The following is a 21,474-nucleotide window of genomic DNA, read 5'->3' as shown; positions in this document are numbered from 1 at the left end:
ATGCTAAACTGTCAATGTGGTGGTGGCCGTCTCATCACTGTGGCGGTCCCTTCTAGGGTATATCTTCAGTACCTTGGCTTCCTTATTTGGTCCAAGGCCTGCCATCAGGCCCAAAGTTTTATTGCACACTTCTAGAACCTTAAATGAGAATAGCTCACCAGGCTTGCACTGAAGGAACTGTAGTCACTGAAAAATAAGCCTTAGTTTGTGATAAACTTGGAATTTAAAGGGGCACCTTAATCCATTGACATTATACTTTATAAGTTGTATTGACTCCACACACCTCGTCTCGTCTCCAGGCGTTTTACTAAAACATTAGGTTATGAAAGGGTATATATATATATATATATATATATATATATATATATAATGTATAAGACCAGTGCCTTCAATAAAGAACCCTCGAAGAGCCGTTTTGTTTAAGGGTGTAGACTTTCTAAGCACTTTCCTATAAACTCCACAGTCTCTGCGGTCGTGTGTGCCACGCCAGGTGCGTACAGGGGAATGTGTTTAAATGCTTTTTAAAAGGTAACGAGTGCACACGTGCTACGCAGTAACAGAGGGATTTGCAATTACCCTCTGGCCCTGTATGTTGAACCCACACCATTTATAGCCTCGCGGTGACAAACAATCTTATTATGAGATTTAACTTCGCCCCAAGTGGACTTCTGGATCAGTGTGCTTTTGCAGAGCGGTCTTCCAGCCAGAGCCGTGCGCTAGCTAAAGTAATCAAAAAGCCGAAAAAACGGAGAGAGGGAGAGAGAGAGAGAGAGAGAGAGAGAGAGAGAGAGAGAGAGAGAGAGAGAGGGATAAAATGGTTAAACGGCGGGTCGGTGCCGTTATGACAGACAAAACTGCACCGTAGAGGCGTAATGGAAAATCCTGACTCGTGCTCGGCGCGGAATACATAAAGGCGAGGAGTGAAAGCGCTTTCAATAACGGCTCCCTGCCTTGAATTAATCACTCACTGTTTAATGGATCTTTGAGGTTCGCGCTTGACGCAGTGAGGAACTGCAGCTCTTTGTATTCTGAGGCAGAGAGAGAGAGAGAGAGAGAGGGAGAGAGAGAGAGAGAGAGAGAGAGAGAGAGACCCAGGATTGTGAGCCCAACTGTCTTCTTCTGCCTCCTTGAAATCGTCTTGGGGTTCATGGTGACATAGGGACCCCAGTTTCGGCGCCGGTGAGACTCCTGCTCCGCTTCGTCGGGAAGGTGAGTGGGAAATGTTGAGGAATGCTGCGGGGAATGTTTCTCTCCAGTGTCTTGCGGGCGCTGCACACGTCGGTGCGATTAGTTAAACACGCTCTAGTGAGGAATGTGAGCGAATCCAGCTCCTGGGAGAGAATTCCACGATGTGCGCGTTCTCATAGACGAGGCTGTGCCCACGCAAACCGCGAACGCTTCGCGACTTTGCCGTGTAAACTGACATTTCCCTGCGCCGACTGCTGCTCAAACGCAGCCAAACTTATAGCTGGCGACAGCGCGGGCTGCGCCGCTGTACACGGCGAGCTGAACTACGCGCAAACAGGGCGTTGTGGAGCAGCGTCGCGCACTTTTCCTCAAATTGTGCGTTTAGCGAATCGCCACTTGTAGGTAAAGGCTGTGCCGTGGGTAGGGGTCGTCACAGACTTATTCCGCCCCCCCCCTCCCCAGTGAGGCGTGTGTGTGAGTGTGTTTTAGATGCTTTATCCACTTCGTGCTCGTGTTTCAGCGGAACGCGAGCGAAGCTAACATGTAGAGAACGCGGGCAAATGTTTCAGCACCCTGGACAGCAGCCCGGTCCGCTAACCGCTAGAGTCCGCCTTCAGCCATCCGACACTAACAGCGCGTAGATCCGAGCTGCTCCTTCTCCATCTCTGGGATTTCGGAGAGCTGCGTGAGTACTCTACGTCTCATTGTACGCAGGGCAAATCATTTTGTGTTAGAGACTGGAAGGCGATTGAGCGGCTTCTCAAGTTTCCCATTCGTGGTTCTGTCCGTATCTCAGTTCTGGCGTGCTCGCTGTTGTGTGTGCTTCTCTGTATATTAACGCTGAAAGTCTGACTGCCTGGTGTATTTAAGTAGGTAAGAGCAACACAAGCATTTAGCTGTTCGCTCATGTGATCTTATTTTCTTCTTATATTCGCAATTTGGTTTGACTCACAATCGAGCACAGCTGCGAACTATGAGGTACCACAGTGTTCTCGACTGTCCGCTCCAGCGATGTGCAGTAGCTGCGCTTGATTCGCTTTAACTCCTGAGAGTTCGTCCAGCTGCACATTTGTATTGCACACTTTAAGCAGAGGCTGCTCTTATGTAAACTTTGGTATCAAAGAAATGAAATCAGGGAGATGCGATGGGCTTAGACTACTACGGTCTGAGCCATATTGATGGGATTAGGAACAGTGAATGTGGTCGACGTGTGGGTGGAAAAAAGGAATAAAAGAAAAGGCCAAACTTTCTTATCCTGCTTTTTCAAGATTTTGTTCAAGGTTCAGGGAGAGCGCTGGCAGTCTGAAGGCTTTGAATAGCTGGCAATGAGATTTTTCTCTGGTGGTTTGATGTATCAGTAAGCTTTGCGCCCTGGCAATGTGTCAGACGGACCCCTTGTGCCAAAAAGACTCCACCCTCAGTTGATTGGGCCACTAGATATGCCACATAGAGAGTTCACAGCGCTGATGATGGGCATCTTTGAATTCTAGTGTCAGTGGAGCAGTAAGGAACAGTTTGTCAATAAGTCTCCTGTCTTGATACATTTACATATTTCCCGGATGCTTGTCAATGGATTTTATATATATATATATATATATATATATATATATATATATATATATATATATATATATATATATATGGAGAGAGAGAGAGAGAGAGAGGGGAAGTGATACATAGATAGATAGGTAGATAGATAGAAAGAAAGATATGGGCTGACTGATTACCTGTACCAATGCTGCTGATTCTTCTCTCTGATTTTTCCAGAGTTTCATGCCCTTATGTAATAAGCAGTAAACAAACAGCACCTTTTGACTCCTGTTTTGCAAATTGTTTCTTTCATAAACTGTCAAAATAAACCAGCTATTCCTCCTTGGGCAATGAGTCTAAATGATGTTGGAGCTCAGGTGTCTCCTTGCCCTCTCGCATTGGGATTCAGACAGTGGCAACTGGCTGTCTAAGCTAAGCCTCACAGTGTATAAGGAGTGTTATGTTGTTTTTTGAAACGCACCCATCATTTGTTAGCTGCTTGCGCGAAGCCAGTCGCCTTTTAGTGCGCGCCTCTTTCTGTCTCTTATCTTGATTATGCAGCTTGAAGATTGAGTCAGCTGTTTTGTATGCAAGTTGCCTGAGCCAGGCTCTTTGTGAAGGGAAGTGCAATCGTGCCGCGTATACTGAGAGAGGGAAAGAGGGAGAGAGAAAGAGAGAGGTCTCACAAGATGGGTGAGAGAAGAAGATGTGAAGTTATTCTGATTTCCAGCACCTAGTTGGACCTGATAGATCGCAAAAAAGCAGTGCAACGCGTGCATTAACATTTACTCCCTTAATAGAAAGGAGAAAGAAAAAAATCTGCCTGCCTCACTGCTTTTCAGTGTCTGCTTAATACATAAATCCTCTATACATAAGTACAATCAGTCGACAGTCTAAGGTTGAAGACTTCAGCAGACTGCCTGTTGGAGACTGAGACGCCCACATTGTCGAGAGCAAGACATCCAGATCCACACAGTGCTGTGAGAGAACACTGAAATGTGTAAGAAGGAAGTAGCAGATGCCTAATGATGCTTAAACTGATAAGAAGGTGACTACATAGACCACTACACTCTCAAAAGTAAAAGTTCTTCAAATGGTTCTGGGCTTGGCCTTCAATTTCTATAGAACCTCTACTGGATGCCGAGGGTCTTTAAAGGTTTGAGCACACTCAACCATCTTATAGCAAAAATGGTTCCACTAAGAGCTTCCACAGGCTGTTTGGAGCATCGCTCAGTGGCCTCTTTATGGCACCTTTATGTTTAAGAGTACTTTAAATACAGTGCATTATCACACAGTTCACAAGGAGGGCTAAATTGAACACAGAGACTGTGACATGAGTTCATTTCTTTTCTAAATTCTGTTGACTAATCCATCATGGCTTTTCAAAGTAGTGCTCACAGAATATTATATTTGGAATATACAGTACTTTGCATTTATTGCATTTCCAGTCAAAATGTCCATTGAGTACAAATAATTAATGTTTCAGTGTCAGGAAAAAAGTGGAAACACAAATGTAACAGAAAAGTACAGAGAATCCTTAATAACTGAATACTATATTACAATTTTCCATATTTGGTGTGCCTATCCATTGCCTTCATTACAGCTTCAAATGTTTTCAGTTTTTCAAAGAAATCAAAGAGACATTGTCCACACCTCCAAAGTTCAGTCTTAGAAGTTTCTTTTATTCTCTGTTTCTTACAATCCAAATAATCCCAATTACAAAGGTAAACAAACACTGTATTGCCAAAAGTATTCGCTCGTCTGCCTTCACACACATGAAATTGAGTGAGATCCCATTCTTAATCCATAGAGTTTAATATGATGTCGGCTCACCCTTTGCAGCTACCACAGCTTCAACTCTTCTGGGAAGGCTTTCCACAAGGGTTAGAAGTGTGTTTATGAGAATTTTTGACCGTTCTTCCAGAAGCACATTTGTGAGGTCAGACACTGATGTTGGATGAGAAGGCCTGGCTCGCAGTCTCCACTCTAACTCATCCCAAAGGTGTTCCATTGGATTGATGTCAGGACTCTGTGCAGGCCAGTCAAGTTCTTCCAGATCAAACTCGCTCATCCATGTCTTTATGGACCTTGCTTTGTGCACTGGTGTGCAGTCATGTTGGAACAGGAAGGGGCCGTCCCCAAACTGTTCCCACGAAGTTAGGAGCATGAAATTTTCCAAAATCTCTTGATCGGCTAAAGCATTAAACGTTCCTTTCACTGGAACTAAGGGGCTGAGCCTAACTCCTGAAAAACAACCCCAGGCCATAATCCCCCCTCCACCAAACTTTACACTTGGTACAATGCAGCCAGACAAGTACTGTCTCCTGGCTGACGCAGAGTCATCCATCGGATTGCCAGACGGAGAAGTGTGATTCATCACTCTAGAGAACACGTCTCCACTGGACCCTAGAGCAGCACGTTTTACACCACTACATTCGACGCTTTGCATTGCGCTTGGTGATGTAAGGGTTGGATGCAGCTCCTTGTCCATGGAAACCCTTTCCATGAAGCTCTCTATGCTGTTCTTGAGCTAATCTGAAGGCCACATGAAGTTTGGAGGTCTGTAATGATTGACTCTGTAGAAAGTTGGCGACCTCTGCACACTATGCCCCTCAGCATCCGCTGACCACACTCTGTCATTTTATGTGGCCGACCACTTCGTGGCTGAGTGTCTGTCATTCCCAAATGTTTTCGCTTTGTTATAATACCACTGACAGTTGACTGTGGAATATTTAGTAGCAAGGAAATTTCACGACTTGCTGCACAGGTGGCATCATATCATGGTACCACGCTGGAATTCACTCCTGAGAGCGACCCATTCTTTCACTAATGTTTGTAGAAGCAGTCTGCAGGACTAGGGGCTTGGTTTTATGCACCTGTGGCCATGAAAGTGAATGGAACACCTGAATTCAATGATTTGGATGGGTGAGTGAAGACTTTTGGCAATATAGTGTATCAGTTCATGAAATCTTATTTCACATCTCAGATGTCCAGTTTTGGTATTTTGATGCAGATTTTCTTCTTTATTGTCTTTTTTCTCAGTAGCGGCTTCTTGTCAGCTACACATCCTTTCATACCCATAGTGTTGAGTTGAGTGTTTAGTGAGTCTTCTCACAGTGGAAGGATGGACAGAAGTTTTTTCAGATCTGAAGCAAGAGTGGAGCTTGATTTCCTACTCAAGGATTAGGCTTTAGGTACAGTTTATGTGATGGAGTTGTGCCGGTCTACCAGGTCTTGCTTGGTGGTTAGGAGTTTCATGTTCTTTTAAAGGCTTTTAAAATCATTTAATAACGTTTTGAACTGTTTCACTTCTTTTTCTTTGACTTTCTCCTTCCTCATGTAAGTGGATTATCTTATATCTAATGTCTGTTTAGACTGGAAATAAAAAAGTGGACTTTTGCACAGTACTGTATAGAATGTAAAGTTGCTGTCAAAAACTGATCATTGGAAATTTCATTAAAAAAAAAATATATATATATATATATGACTGTAATGTTTACTCATAAAACATTATTCTAACTTGGGCATGAGCCAAATCACCTGAGTATAAAAATGTTTCCAACTGAGAAGACCAGGTCTAGATTTATGGATTACATAGGCAATTATAGCATGGTTAGAGGCAGATGATGATACAGCAGCAATTTTCAGCGCAGACAGAGAATGCTGAATAGAATTAAAAAGTGTATGTGTTTATGAGGACGGAATGGGAGGGGGGCTGTCCATAGTGCTGAAAGCCTTGAAGCAGCTATTGTGTTTAAGTGGCATATGGGCTTTGATTTCTCTGGCTCCTTGGGGATCGGAAGCATGTGCTTTTGATAGATGTTTCTTATTTACACACTCAGAGAGCTGTCCTTTAAACCAGAATTAATGGAAAATGTAGCATGCGGCTGTTATGCATTGTCTTAATGTCCCAACAATTGCAATATACGGCCTTAATCTGAGTTAGTCTCATATCAACTTACAAGGGTCTTTACTAAAACTGTGCTCAAAAAGCTTTGAACATGGATTCTCAAAACTAGCCTTTGATGTTACCAAAGCGCAGTTCTTTTCTGGGGAAGTGCGGCATCCTGAGAATATATATACGTCTACCTCCGCAGACGGAGGGCACATCATCATTTATCCTACTGTGAGCGCCATGCCTCAGGTCTGTGTGCAAATGGGCAGACGAACCATTGACAGCCAGCAGAATGCGCGTGGAGAGAAAGGAGAAAATAACGCGCTGGCGTGCATTCTGAGGGCCCTCGCTCTGCATTTAAAAAGGCGCTGGCACTTGTAGATAAGGCTGAAATTACAAAGCTGACGTGCTGAAAGCCGTTGCCCTTCAGGGCTATTTTATTTCAATTTAGCAAAGCAAAGATGCCACAATCACTGAGATGGTATCTCTTCAAAAGCATACAGCTGGCATTAGCAGCATCCTCCTTGAACCAACAGCTCATTTGTGTGATATAAGTGTGTGGATTGAGATTACCTGCTCCGGCCTGGCGAACAGTGTGGTAGAGTTTACTTTGGAAATTTTGGTGCAAAACCCATTGACTCTGTCAATCCAAGGGGCATGTGAGTGAAGCAACCAGTAAAGCCCTCTAATGTCAGAAATAAAGGTTAAGACAATGGTTCTTGGCATAGACTTACAATTCTGAGACACATTTTTATAGAATTTGACATAGACATTTTGTATCTTTAAAAAGGCACTTCACATTCACATTTTACGTTCATGAAACATTCGTCCATTGAGATGTTCTGTAGGGAACCAAAATAGCTTGTCTACGGTATTGCACCCTTTTAATGCAAAAGTGTTTGTCTCCAAAAATCCTAGGGGTAGATGGAATTGTCATTTTTAACACGGTTCTAAAGAAATGTAAAGTTCCAGAGATGAGGGTTAAATACAATGGTCCTTATTCACCAACATCGTCCCAAGTTTTTTCTTAACCCCTTACCAAGTCATACCAAGTTTCATTACTCACTTCTATAACCTAAGAAGAGCTCCATTCGTTTGCATTGAAGTCCCTGTAGTTAATGAATAAAAAGCCTTAGTGTATAATAAGCCTGGAATGTTAAGGGGTTAAATTGTACTCGAGAAAGGTCCTAAGAAAAGCCTGTGTCAGGTTCATGACGTGTTCTTAAACAATTCTAAGATTAATCGTTTGTTATGGAATCTTTACCCTTTGCATCTTCATATTGATATATCCTTCACATTGACATCTCATTTCTAAAAAAACGCTTCTCTAAAGAACCATCCTTTGAGAGGTTCTTCAGGGAGCCAAAAGTGGTTCTCCTATGGTATTGCTCCAAAAACCCTTTTAGGCAAGAGTGGTGGTCTCTACAAAAACTAGGGGTGGCTAGTTTGGTCATCATTCTTAACATGGTTCTAAAGAAATGTACAATTCCAGAGACTAGGCTTAAATGCAACTCTCATGTAATGTGTTATAACAGCCGTCTTCTTGGCTTATAGAAATAAAGCTGACTAAAGGAAAGAAGCTTTAAATAGACCTTTTATTTTTGTAAATCAAAATATCAAAGAGCCTATGAAGGTTCTGTACCAAATAAAGGTAAACAAAGGTTTTTCCTCCAAGCCAAGAGCCATTAGTAAGTGCTGTTTGAGAGTGTAGTGTAACAGCAGAACTGGCTGATTTCAGAACCACTTGTCTGTGATCACTCTTTTGGGTGGGAAATTACTTCATGTAGGCCAATCAGCTGCTGGCAGTTCTTTGATGGATAAAACCCCTCTATAAACAGGCAGCACACATGTGACAGAGCGTAAGTTAAACCCCTTCCTCCCCCTAGCCATCCCCTGCGTAAAGTAATTAGAGGCTTGGTGACTGGGTTACAGAATAGCATGGCTTTGTACCTGCAGGCCTGAGGCCTGGCTTGATGAATACGCTGTGCATGAGAACCCATTAAAGCTGGTGACACATAACGGGTTTGTCAATGCTCACTTCAGAGCCTCTTTCATTGATTGGGTTTTTGAGCGAGTGCATGAGCAGAAGGGCCAACTCCCCCAAAGCAAAATGGCACGCTCTCGCTCTCTCTCTCTCTCTCTCTCTCTCTCTCTCTCTCTCTCTCTCTCTCTCTCTCTCTCTCTCTCTCTCTCGCTCTCTCTCTCTCTCTCTCTCTCTCTCTCTCTCGCTCTCTCTCTCTCTCTCTCTCTCTCTCTCTCTCTCTGGCGGTCAGCATCATTGTGCAGTATAATAAACTACATCCACACATATGTCTATACATATAATGCTGTTTCTACAATTACAGGCACTTTTATGTGAATTTTAGCACAGAACTTTGTTAGTGCTATACACCATTTTCATATACAAAGTGATTGCAAAATGTATTTCATTTCTGATGCATATTTTGGGTCTAAATACCAGTTTTATTAATGTTCCACACTGATTTCAGTCTTCAAATGCCTAAAAAGTAGTTGCTCAATCACAACAATCTTTTCAGTAAAAACTACATCGCATAAATGTTATTGATCAATCATTTGTCATTTTTGTCTACAAATACGGTTTTTAATGTGACACTGACCAAATGATCTAAAATACATTCTTTTTTTCCAAGTCAAACAAACCTATTTTAATGTAAATACCAGTTAGCCAAAGAGCACATGGATAAAAGTGTGGGGAATGTAATTTAGGAGCCCCTGGATTCACAAAAACACAAATTAAATGTCTTTTTATATTCAGTGCTTTCGCCATGTCCTTACAGTAAAGCATTTTGAATGTGACTTTAAAAACTTTTTCATATTCACATAAATCAAAAATATATTAGGACTTATCTGCCCGAGTGTCATAGGCAGTGCTATTTATCATTTATACTTAAAAACAGTGAAAGTGCTGTCACTGTGACATCTCCTTTCTTATGATCTGCAAGTTTGTTCCTTTTGCATTACTTGTAATGTATTTTGTATTATTATTATTATAATACATTTTTCTGGCGGTCCATTTTCTAAAAAGTTGGACATCCAAAAGGACTTGCAGTTGCAGAAACACTAAGAAACACCCGCAAACACTTAGAATGTACTGTCAGTCTTTTAAAGCCATACACTCAGAATGAGTTCTTTTAAAAAAGAACCACCTTTGGCCACCTAAAGAACCATTTGAAGGATGGTTATTCTAAGAACCACTTTTGTAAAAGGCATGCATGAATATGAAGAACCTTCATAATAAGTTCCACATAATGTAAGATATCTATAGTATCTACATAGGATCTATATTAGCTGTAGGTGTTTCTTAGAACCACATGTCCAAGCCAAAAAACATGCAGGAACCTTTTTTATAAGAGTCTATCAACAGCGTTGTGATCCATAGTATTACAAATTGTTAATCCATTTCAAAAATTGACTGTATTTTATAGGTTATTCACTATATTATAATACTGAATGTCACATGTTCGAATGGATTGAAAACAGACCTGAGGATACTTCAATAAAGCAGTCAGGTGCTTGGATAAGAGTAACCGTGATAAAATAGCGGTAGCCTACTTTTTCAAATGTACTGAAAAGAGCAGTACTTTTTTCAAATCAAAATGACTAGCAGGTACTTGTTTGAGTGCCCATAATAATGGGAATTGGGACATGCTGGACTTTCTGGCACAGTGGTTTTTCACAAAGGCAGTGACGTTTGGAAGGTGATGAGATTTGTGCTCACTATGCACACTAAAATTAGTTTTTAGCTGTTATGCCCATGATTAACATCTTGAAGCTAAAGCACTCGTGGCAGCATCAAATCTTGGCTTGCCATGAAATAAAATGGGGAAGTTGATTGGCTGAAGCCAGTGAGATCATTTTACACTTCTATCCACTGTGTTTTAAAAAAGCATTTGGTTTCTGGTTCATTCTGTATTTGTTTATATCGGTATCTGTATACAATCACACATTGGGTTCAGCTTCAGTAACATCAATTGGGGCACATTTAACCCTTTAAAATCCCAGACTTATTACATAGTATAACTTATTATTCAGTGAGTGCAGGGACTTCAGTGCAAAACAGTTGAGCTGGTTATAGAAGTGTGTAATAAAACTTTGGGGCCTTCCAACGGGCCCTGGGCTTTTTAGAGGTTGAAGAAGTTGTCAAAAGACATGTGAAAAAGGAGAGCAAATATAATTAGAGACCACCTTTCATCTATGCAATTTACAGTCCAAATGGCCAATAGGTAGAAGTTATTCATTTTTCATAAATTAAATCCACTTGCAAAAGGAAGGAAAAGTCAAGGGAAGGGAAAAGTTGAACTGATTAAAACAACTCCTTATGATCATGCAAGACCTGGTAGACCACCAAAACTGTCTCATGCAGTACTTAAAGCTTTGGAATAGGAGAAAATCCAGCTTTAGTCTGGCTTCAAGTGTGGAAAAATCCACAGGTCTAGCTGTCAAGAAGCCATTAATGAGAAAAACAAAAAGAAGAAAATGACAAATCCAAACAAAGAAGCTGCTGGTGTTCTCAGAACAATGAATTGACCAGCCAGACCTCAGCCCAGACCTCGACATCACTGAATGTGTTTGTGATTACTTGGATTGTGAGAAGCAGAAAATGAAAGCAGCTTGTAAGACTGAACATGGCAGGTGTAAATTTCTGTTACATATATATTTCTTGCTTCTTTCTAAGACTGAAAGTGAGTAACTTGATCTTAATGGCTGTTTTTACTGGAAATTAAATAAAAGGTGGTCTCTGACTTTTGCACGTACATGATGGAAATACGTATGTTAACATATTTTCATAATAAAAAACCACAACATAAAAAATTAACCACTTTCTATTAAGCTGTTAATAATGATTCCTCATTTGTATTAATTCCCCAGCACCAGAATAATCTTTGGCTATGCTACTTCTCTGGCTTTGTACTGGCAGGCCTCAATAAATTAATTGATAAATTGATGTAAATCAATTGATATATAAAAAAAAAAAATATATATATATATATATATATATATATATATATATATATATATTATGAAAACTGGTAGGAGATGTTGCAGTAAAAGAGTTGCTTGAGTTATACTGAACATTTCAAGTCATGGTGTCATCGTATTTGACGTCATTATGTCAGAAAGCATCAATATCCCTCACCAACACACACATCCCTCTCTCTTTTTCTCTCTGTCTCTGTCTCTCTCTCTCTCTCTCTCTCTCACACACACACACACACACACACACACACACACATCATAAATGCATACTGCTCAATGAAACATGCATGTACCAATCACTATAATTAGTCCCAGTGGGAAATTCAAAACCCTAGGAGTGCAGATGCAACTCCAAAAGAGTTCTACTCCTGCTGAAGTCCAGATGAGTTTCATGAATTTTCCTCATATTAATACCTCCAGGACTGGCGATATATTTTGAACAGTATAATATCCCTCATATATTCAAATGTTGTTTTGTTATGAAGTTTGTTGTTAAAACTTGTACAATAAGCTCTGCATGCATCTTGTAATAGGATTAAACACAAATAATGAAAATATTTGATCCTCTAATGGGAGCCTGGCGATTTCACCCCCAAAAAGCTTCCAGCTTAATATTAATATTATACAACTAGCACTCATTAGTCAGTTTAGCATTCATGGCACTCATTTTGAACAGGCTTTTTTTTCAGTCCTTGTGTATCATCACCAGCCAAACTGCACATTTAATTCAGGCCACTGATGGTCCTCAGCATTGCCCTTTGAGGACTTTCAGCCAGTCCACATGTTTATCTTATTGAAGCTCCTGACCTGATTCAGGTAATCAAGCGCAGGAATAGAACAAAAATGTGAACTGGCTGAGGGTGCTTGATTCCCATGCTGGAAGCTTCCTCAGAGAGATGCCACAGTTGATCATGGGATTTATAATGCATTAGGATTGTGGATGAAGAGGGAGGCTTTTCTCTCCAAGTTGGGCTCAAACTGGGTGAGTAAGTATTTGGATGCTAATCCTCCTTAACCATGATCAATACTTTATCTCGCTCTGCATGTCAAGTGACCGACCGCAGTCCCTCTACCCCCCTGCTGTATGGTAATGCTATGCTCCTCGGGCATGCTTTGTAATAATATGGAAAAGTCTACAAAAGAACTTGGTGCCATTCATCACTTCGCTGATATACTAGTGAATCTAATACATTTAAATACAGCAGACTAAGAAGAAATAAAGGGAAAAAATCAACACAGTTTATGATATATTAAAAATAAACGTGCCAAAGCATTTTGGCAAATGAAATATGTGAGTGTGAAGAACGCCTTTAAAATTTAAAGAGATATGTCACCATTAAAAAAAAAAATCTACATTATTAAATGGATAGGAGATAAACAAAGTCATTCAGAGAGGTTTGATGTGAAATGCCTCGTTCTTGAGACACTTACTGAGCTGGAATTGTGTACAGTAGTGGTGATGGGAACTGGACGTGAGAAGCGTTCAATTTTAACACAATCAACATTACATACAAAACTCACTGTAGGTTCACTGGTCATTTTAGACAGCAAATAAAATGGCTATGTTTGTCTTGAAGACATATTGACCCCTGGTTCCTATCACCACCATTGTAAAGAAATCCGAGTTGGTACATCTCTCTATGATCAGCCATTTCACTTACATCTCAACATAGGTGTTTTAAAAATTGGTGGAATTCCCCTTTAAAGGAGCTCCACATAACTTACAGTTCAATTCACATTTTTTCCTAAAATCAAATGACCAAGCCAAGAACCATGATTCACTTTTATATTTAGGTTCAGTACAGTTGTAGCAAAAAATAGTCTAAAACCCTTTTCATTTGGAGATGCAGTAATTTGGTGAAACAGAATCACTTCTTTTAAGATCAACACGTTTTCCATCATAGAGAAGAACCACGTAACCAGACAAAGAACGAGTTAAACATTCAAAGAGTTCTCTGGGCAGTACAATCTTTTAAAAGATGGTTCTTCACGAGTTCTTCAGTATAGCCATCGGTTTTCTAAAGAACCATAAACTGCGTTGTTTACATTTACATTTATGGCATTTGGCTGACGCTCTTATCCAGAGCGACTTACAATTTGATCATTTTACACAAGTAGGCGAAGGTAGTGTTAGGAGTCTTGCCCAAGGACTCTTATTGGTATAGTGTAGGGTGTTTACCCAGGTGGGGGTAAATGGGGTAAACGTTGTATATGGTTCTATATAGATCCCTTTTGAAAAGGGTTCTATATAGCATCAAAAAAGGTTCTCCTGTTGTTACAAGCTTGACATTGACATTTGACACATATTTTTAAAGAATGTAGCAGTTTATTCACTTCAGAAATACATCATTATTAGAATAAATGCAAATAATAATAATAACACAACAGTAGTGTTTTTAGTGTCAATGTGTTTGTTTAACCCTTTTCAAACATTTCATCCAATGCCTGGTTTGCCTAAATCGAGCATGCATGTGATGGAATGTAACAGATCCACAGAATGGCTGGAGGCATCAAGGAGAAACCAAACCAGCTCTTCAGACTAGTTTGCAAATTACCAATGACTTTTTTGAAAAAATTCTTGTTACTTTTAAATGTATTGGTGTTTATTTGTATTTATGCTAATGGTATATGATGGCTTTCCAAACAATGCACATAAGGTTTTGTACAGCACTTTGTAACTGTTGGCTTTACTAAAGAACCTTTGAAGAACACTTGAATGAATTTAATACGTGTAAAATGCAACCACTGAAGACAAAATGGAGAAATATCAAGGAATAGTGTAGGACAAAAAAAGCTGGGAAGGACATTTAACTGCCTAATGAGAGAGAGAAAAACAAAGGAAAACATAATTCCATTGATATCTCTTCAACACAGCATACACTTATGACCATGCATATTCAAAAACACGCTTCCTTGCCATTTCCTTCATGCTGTCTGCTAGAAGGAAAGAGCGTCTGGTTTTTAAACCACAACTCGCAGGGAGAATTTGGACCGTGCCGGCCACTGGAGCCGAAGCACTGAGAGGCTGTGTGAGGAGAAACGTGCTGAACTGAAGTGTGAGGAACAGGTGCGGCTTGATGGAGGCAGCCAAACAGCCATCTGCTGTAGAATGCTTCTAGCCCCTGGAAAGAAGCTGTCTCATACTTGCAGATCTGATTAATGTCTTTGTCCGCTCACCAAAAGACGAATCTGACAGATGCGAGTTAGGGAGATTCTGCAGCGCTGACGCAAATCATACAATTTCACTGGAAGAAATGAAGTCAGTGTTAAAGGAGAAGAATCATTTGCTGGGCTTTCGTGCACATACGGCTTTAGAGAGGCAACACAAACCTGGGAAAAAGTGCATATCATCCATCTTTGCTTTACAATCTAGAAATTGAAATAACTGTAATTGGTGTGGTACCTTTACCTTAAGTGGAGGTTCTTTGAACACATATAAAAAAAACAGCATTTCTTTCTTTAGGGTTTTTTAGAGAGTCAACAAACTGTTTTCCTACCATTTTGGGGAAAAAAGCGTCATATACAATATTTTTAATATTCCTCAGTCAGGTTACTGCAGGCTGTGATGCATGACAAATCACAGTCTAGTTTTTCAATTTGCCTCTGTGCTTTCCCAACAGAGTTTGCAGACATCTTAGCCAGGTAATCTTGTGATACAGCCAAGGAACAGAACGCTCTCTTTTTTTTTGATTCCTTGACAGATTTATCTTGTCCACGACAGCAGGTATAAAAGGAAATATTTTGCTCAGACAGGACCACAGTGTAAAGATTAGGTCAGCTTGCTGGCCCTCTCATTCAACTACACTACCAAGAGACAAGCATGTCTCTAGAAACAGGGACATTTAATAGTAGATATCAAATCTTCCTGGCCCTTTCAGACAGCTCATATTAATCGCTACTTTTTTTTTTGATCACATAGATCACAATAAAAACTTAACGTCCCCATATTCTACACATTTCTTGTATTTTATTTTGCTCCCCTTATGACATTTGGGTCATTTAATGTACCAAGAAGAGTCATCATTCAGTTTTGCATAACCGTGTTCAAAACTCTTTACTTCTTATATCATCGCTGTCCAATGAAATCATATATCTCCTTTTTTTTTTGGCGATTTTTACTTTTCTGCATCATTAAGATATCCTTTACATTGTGCAAACATTTCATGATGATTGGACCAATAGAAATGCTCCAAATTTGCTTAGAATAAAATCTCCTTCCATTAACTTACAGGGAAAGTGAAGAAGGTAAATTTACTGTTTTGGACATGGTTGTTTTTATTTGGACTGCAACAATATACATTGTGGGTGGAACTAAACTGCTGTATGCTGATGTCATATATAGTGTACTCTGCAAGTTAAATGAATTTAAAGCAAGTTAAAGCTGGCTATTTGGGTAATAAACTTGTTTATTTGCTTAGAAAAACAGTAACATTAGAATAACTAACATTAATAGAAAAAAGTACTGACTGAATATATGTGAGTGTTTTCGTTTCACCATTTCTAAACATTTCCTCATAGCAGCTCATTATTTTCATACTTCCTTGATAGCTACCATCCAATACCTGGTTTGGCTAATCAGTACTTCATTGAATGAAATCTCGTATGAGTCACACCATGTTTGGATGGTCCCCTATAGATGATCTACAGATACCTGAATCATCAACCTTCATGGTGATACTTAGTTGATTATCAACAACATTAGGTTAGGGTTAAGGTTTAGGAGTAGGTGTAAGGTTTTGCCTTAAGGTTAAGGTGAGGGTTCGGTTTAGAGACAGATTTAATAGAATCTTCCACACTCAACTTCAAGTTCAGTCGAATTGAACAGATATTTAGTTAAATGTTACTACAAGATATACTGAGCATTTACAAAGCATCTACAGTGGGCATGCAAATAGAGTGTTACCCAAGTATGTTAGCGCTGGAAATCTAGAAAATAAGGATATGCCATGGCTGGAGTTGTCTTGGAGAAATCTGAGATCAAACCTGTTTTTCCAACTAGCACAAAAGATCTCAACCACTTTTGAAAATTAGAATCTCTTGTTACTTTTTGCTGCATTAATGTTTGCATTTATTCCAATGTTATTTGCTCTTTTAACAAGCAAAAACACGCTTATTATCCAGATAAATGGTTTTAAGCTATTTACTTAGGTGCTTAACACTTTTGCACAGTACAGGCCTTCGTGACCTCACAAAAACAATTCATTCAAAATAGGCCACTTTTGGACTTCAGTTAACATATATGGACTGCATGGACGGGGAGTGAATGGTACAATATGGAAATTCAACAGTGTTTTCACATGACATCATACATCTTCATTAGTGATTGCTCACTGCAATGCTCTACACTACCTTTTTGTTCTTCTTAATTTTCTGCAGCATTTTTGTCCACAAACTTGTCTTTTAGTTTTCGAGATATCCATACACTCCAGAATGGTGTGTTTGTATAGAGCTTTTTTTGACCAGACATATAATTTGTACCATTTTTTGTAATGACAATTTTTTTCCCATTAAGGACTGAAAGAAATACAAAAGTTTGTGCACTCAACTTGTATCATGATGACTCAAGTCCATTAGCAACCCTGTTAACCATGTGCGGTTCAACCATCAGGGATGCCATAGGAACCACCTAGCAATACACTAGCAACCACCTGGGATACCATAGCAACCAACTAGGAAAATTAGGATATCAACATATTAGCAACCACCAAGAATATTATAGTTGCCATTGGGGGCACCCAGGTACCTGAAAACTATTTCAGCTGTGCAATCAGAATACATGTTCTTGGGGAAATGCACTTATCTAGTTTTATATTGAAAGCATGAAGAAAATGTACTTTTCCATGATATGAGCCTTTTTAACTACAGCTCTTGTGTCAGTCTGTAGAAGGGTAATTGATAACAGTGACTGAGTGCAATATTCTTAGTATTTGGGAGTCAGACATTAATGGTGGAAGAAAAGAGTGGATAATGGAGCATTCTGCTCTACAGGTGTAAGTACTTGTAAAAGCTAGGTTATTCCCTGTAATGGAGATGTACTAAATCTGTTATTGTGCCACAGTGGGGCTGTTAAAATGACAGACAGCTGTTGTGCCTCATAGATTGCGCCACAGATACCTGCTTAATGTGGAGAAGCTTTAGGGTTAACTGCAACATCTGTGGAGACCACAGGGGTCCTGCGTATGTCAGCTGTTTGATCTTCTCTGATGCCATACATCTAGAAGAATGAGCCTTCTGGTCCTAGCTGAAGTTAGAAGAAGCAATGCTATAGTAAAAGTGAAATAGGTATATAATATTTTTTTGGAATAGCTTATTTTATTACAGCACGACAACCTTACTAACTTTAAGGAATGAGAACACTGATCAACACATCACCCACTCTGAACATTGTGTAAACATGAATAAATGAAAAAAATTTTTTTTTTCCCAAAATTGCTTACAACCTAATCTCATTACATCAGTATATAGTTCTGTTCAGAAATTAGACACCACACTATATTTATTTAAATTTTAGTCTAAAGGGCCATTAAGAACAAGTTATTAATATTTCAGCATCTGGAAACAGATAGAAAACATATATTTGAAAGAAAATTAAGCTTACTTTGCAGACTTGCTTTGCTTTGCTTTGAGCTTTAGCTCAACTATGGCTGCTTTTCTCGTATCTCTGGCAGGAAGCTTTTCTGCAAAAGTGGAATAGTTCCTTATAAAATGTCTCTCAACATTCTTTTCAATATCCAACTTCTATTTTGAATTTTCCTGTTCCACCTTAAATGGTGCATGAAGCACCAGAATGTAACTGCTGCACTTTTAAAGTGGAATGGGAAAATTTGAATAAAAAGCTTGCGAAAGATAAACTAACTTCATCTTGGTGACTTTTTAGTGTTTGAGAATCTCCTGTTGCAGATGAAATGTATCAGGGAACCAAGTGAGTGCTTATAAATGCAAATAAATCCAGTTGTCTCCAAATGATCAATGTTTGTTTTGCCTTTTTGTTAGTTACTAGCTAGGCGAGGTTGTTGTCTGCATTGCTATGTGACCAGCAGTCTGTGCGCCAATCTTCAGGGTTGATGGTTGAACTAGCAGCATTTAAGACTGTTTATGAATTAATACCAGCTTAAAAGACTATTAGCTGTTAAACCTGTGTTAGAACGATCAGCAGAGCTGTACTTTACTGTGAAGGAGGGTCATTTTATTTTTAAAAATCTAATTTTGCTGTGGAGCCACAACAGGGCAATAAAAGAGCTACATGCCACATTTTGCTGACCCTTGAGCTAGGTATAGTATTAAAATTTTCAGTAATTAGTGTGTGCATGCTTTGCTTTTATTACAGTATCCTTTATTTTTCAGGAGAGTTTCAACAAAAGGGAAACTACTCTGAAGGGATTTTTCTCACTTCCAAAGTTCAGTCTTACAAGTTGGTTGCATTTTCTGCTTTTCACATTTCAAGTAATCCCAAACTCATTTAGTGATACTGAGGTCTGGATGTCTGTTTGATTTGTTAGATTTGCATATTTTCCTCTTTTTCCGTTAGAGATTATGTTAGTTAAGACTGTTTGTTCATTCCCCAAAGTTACCATTTTGCAGATGCAATGTTTTGTTTTTGTTTTTTGATAACAAAATGAAACTATTTTTTTCTTTAAAGCATTGGTCCTATAGATTGACAATATCAAGAGAGCAGTGCTTCTGTGGGCAATGTCTCTGTCTCTCTGGGCTGCTAATGTGCAACATTGATCCCTATTTCCAGGGAACCATTAAGGACCCAAAGCGTTCCTAAAGTTCAGCAGATAATTAAGCAAAATGTCTTTTAAATTCTATTGACTGCAGATTGCACAAGCTGCCAAGATGGGTTTAATGCATCTTAAGATTTTAAAGGCCTCTAAGCATTTCTGTCATGATGGGGCATAAATTTTCATTTTGGCAGGCAGAGGCGTTGTACTTCCCTAAGTGAACGCATCAGGCCATAATTAAAGGCTGGGGATTGTTTTAAATAATTCATCTAGTGTCTATTTAAGAGGTCCTATGATTAAAAAGCATTACATGTATTAGCCGTCCTGGGGAAATCAACTGATACTCAGTGGCAGAGTGCAGAGACAGCATTGTTACCATAGAAACTGCTTCCAAACTTGGAGAAAATATACTAGCATCTATTTATCAAAAATGTGCCAATATTCACACAGTTTGTTGGCCACTGTGGATGCTAGCAGTCTGATTAGAAGATTTCAAAGCATGCTGATTGGGTTCTTTCTTGCATTACAATATGAAGCCACATACCAGCATTGTCTTTGTGCTGGAAATAATATGCTGTGCCCTACATGTTATTTAGATGTTGCTTAAATGCATTAATCTTCTTTGTGAGACAGACACATACTTATATAAATATATACATTTTTTTACTTCCCATTAGCAAGAAAATGAACAAGGCTGTATGATACAGAACATTGTAACTATATATATATATATATATATATATATATATACACTGCTCAAAAAATAAAGGGAACACTCAAATAACACATCCTAGATCTGAATGAATGAAATATTCTCATTGAATACTTTGTTCTGTACAAAGTTGAATGTGCTGACAACAAAATCACACAAAAATCATCAATGGAAATCAAATTTATTAACCAATGGAGGCCTGGATTTGGAGTCACACACAAAATTAAAGTGGAAAAACACAGTACAGGCTGATCCAACTTTGATGTAATGTCCTTAAAACAAGTCAAAATGAGGCTCAGTATTGTGTGTGGCCTCCACGTACCTGTATGACCTCCCTACAACGCCTGGGCATGCTCCTGATGAGGTGGCGGATGGTCCCCTGAGGGATCTCCTCCCAGACCTGGACTAAAGCATCCGCCAGCTCCTGGACAGTCTGTGGTGCAACGTGACGTTGGTTTATGGAGCAAGACATGATGTCCCAGATGTGCTCAATCGGATTCTGGTCTGGGGAACGGGCGGGCCAGTCCATAGCTTCAATGCCTTCATCTTGCAGGAACTGCTGACACACTCCAGGAACCCAGGGCCAACTGCACCAGCATATGGTCTCACAAGGGGTCTGAGGATCTCATCTCGGTACCTACTGGCAGTCAGGCTACCTCTGGCGAGCACATGGAGGGCTGTGCGGCCCTCCAAAGAAATGCCCCCCCACACCATTACTGACCCACTGCCAAACCGGTCATGCTGAAGGATGTTACAGGCAGCAGATCGCTCTCCACGGCGTCTCTAGACTCTGTCACCTCTGTCACATGTGCTCAGTGTGAACCTGCTTTCATCTGTGAAGAGCACAGGGCACCAGTGGTGAATTTGCCAATCCTGGTGTTCTCTGGCAAATGCCAAGTGTCCTGCACGGTGTTGGGCTGTGAGCACAACCCCCATCTGTGGACGTCGGGCCCTCATACCATCCTCATGGAGTCGGTTTCTAACCGTTTGTGCAGACACATGCACATTTGTGGCCTGCTGGAGGTCATTTTGCAGGGCTCTGGCAGTGCTCCTCCTGTTCCTCCTTGCACAAAGGTGGAGGTAGCGGTCCTGCTGCTGGGTTGTTGCCCTCCTACGGCCTCCTCCACGTCTCCTGGTGTACTGGCCTGTCTCCTGGTAGCGCCTCCAGCCTCTGGACACTACGCTGACAGACACAGCAAACCTTCTTGCCACAGCTCGCATTGATGTGCCATCCTGGATGAGCTGCACTACCTGAGCCACTTGTGTGGGTTGTAGAGTCCGTCTCATGCTACCACGAGTGTGAAAGCACCACCAACATTCAAAAGTGACCAAAACATCAGCCAGAAAACAGAAAGGTACTGAGAAGTGGTCTGTGGTCCCCACCTGCAGAACCACTCCTTTATTGAGTGTGTCTTGCTAATTGCCAA

At 40.1% G+C, this 21,474-nt stretch overlaps 1 protein-coding gene across 2 annotated transcripts in view; it reads left to right on the top strand.

Moving 5' to 3' along the window:
• The first annotated feature begins 776 nt into the window (after positions 1-776).
• The window catches only part of elfn1a (extracellular leucine-rich repeat and fibronectin type III domain containing 1a), a 105,554-nt gene continuing 84,856 nt past the window's right edge, over positions 777-21,474 (top strand). The window contains exon 1 of one of the 2 annotated variants that reach the window (XM_037535532.1): positions 777-1,209. The gene's annotated coding sequence lies outside the window, so the exon portion shown is untranslated. Of the gene's footprint in view, positions 1,210-1,490; positions 1,874-21,474 lie in introns of those variants that run through there. The other variant, XM_037535533.1, reaches the window with a different exon arrangement.

The sequence above is a fragment of the Pygocentrus nattereri genome, chromosome 27 (assembly GCF_015220715.1).
Source record: "Pygocentrus nattereri isolate fPygNat1 chromosome 27, fPygNat1.pri, whole genome shotgun sequence".
NCBI classification, from domain to species: domain Eukaryota; kingdom Metazoa; phylum Chordata; class Actinopteri; order Characiformes; family Serrasalmidae; genus Pygocentrus; species Pygocentrus nattereri.
This window is presented reverse-complemented; position numbering and strand designations above follow the sequence as displayed.